The sequence below is a fragment of the Habropoda laboriosa genome, unplaced genomic scaffold (genome assembly GCF_001263275.1).
Source record: "Habropoda laboriosa isolate 0110345459 unplaced genomic scaffold, ASM126327v1 scaffold22, whole genome shotgun sequence".
Taxonomy (NCBI): domain Eukaryota; kingdom Metazoa; phylum Arthropoda; class Insecta; order Hymenoptera; family Apidae; genus Habropoda; species Habropoda laboriosa.
The window spans coordinates 7,405,866-7,406,410 of NW_017100261.1; positions in this window are offsets into that span (position 1 = coordinate 7,405,866).

Below are 545 nucleotides of genomic sequence, written 5' to 3' on the forward strand. Positions count from 1 at the left end.
AGATCGTTTGGTCAACGGACGTACAGACGGTATTTAACCGTTAATAAAATGTCAGTCGACGATTTATCCCGGCGAACAATTTCAATACAATGTCGTCTTTATTTTTGTTATGGTAAAAACAGGAAGGAAATATACTTAAAGATACGAAATCGAAAATTATGTCAGGAATTATATAGCGGTTATATACTTGAAATATTTCACGGTATACGGTCCATTTGAATTGATCCCTTCGCGAAACCATCGTTTTAATAACATTTCTTCGGAGTGCATTAAGTGTGAAACATTTCAACTTGTTCAGGGATCAATCCGAAGGATATTATAAATCACAGATCTCGAAATCAGATGTATCGTTAATTTAATCTACTTTTACACGTGTACGTTCAAACGGGATCGAAGGGCATGAAGTAACTTAAAATTTAATCAATCCACCTTAGTAATTCTTATTACGGATTTAATGATAATGATGATAATAATAATATAATATAATGATAATAATAATAATAATCATAGTAATAATAATATAATAATAATAATAATCGTAATAA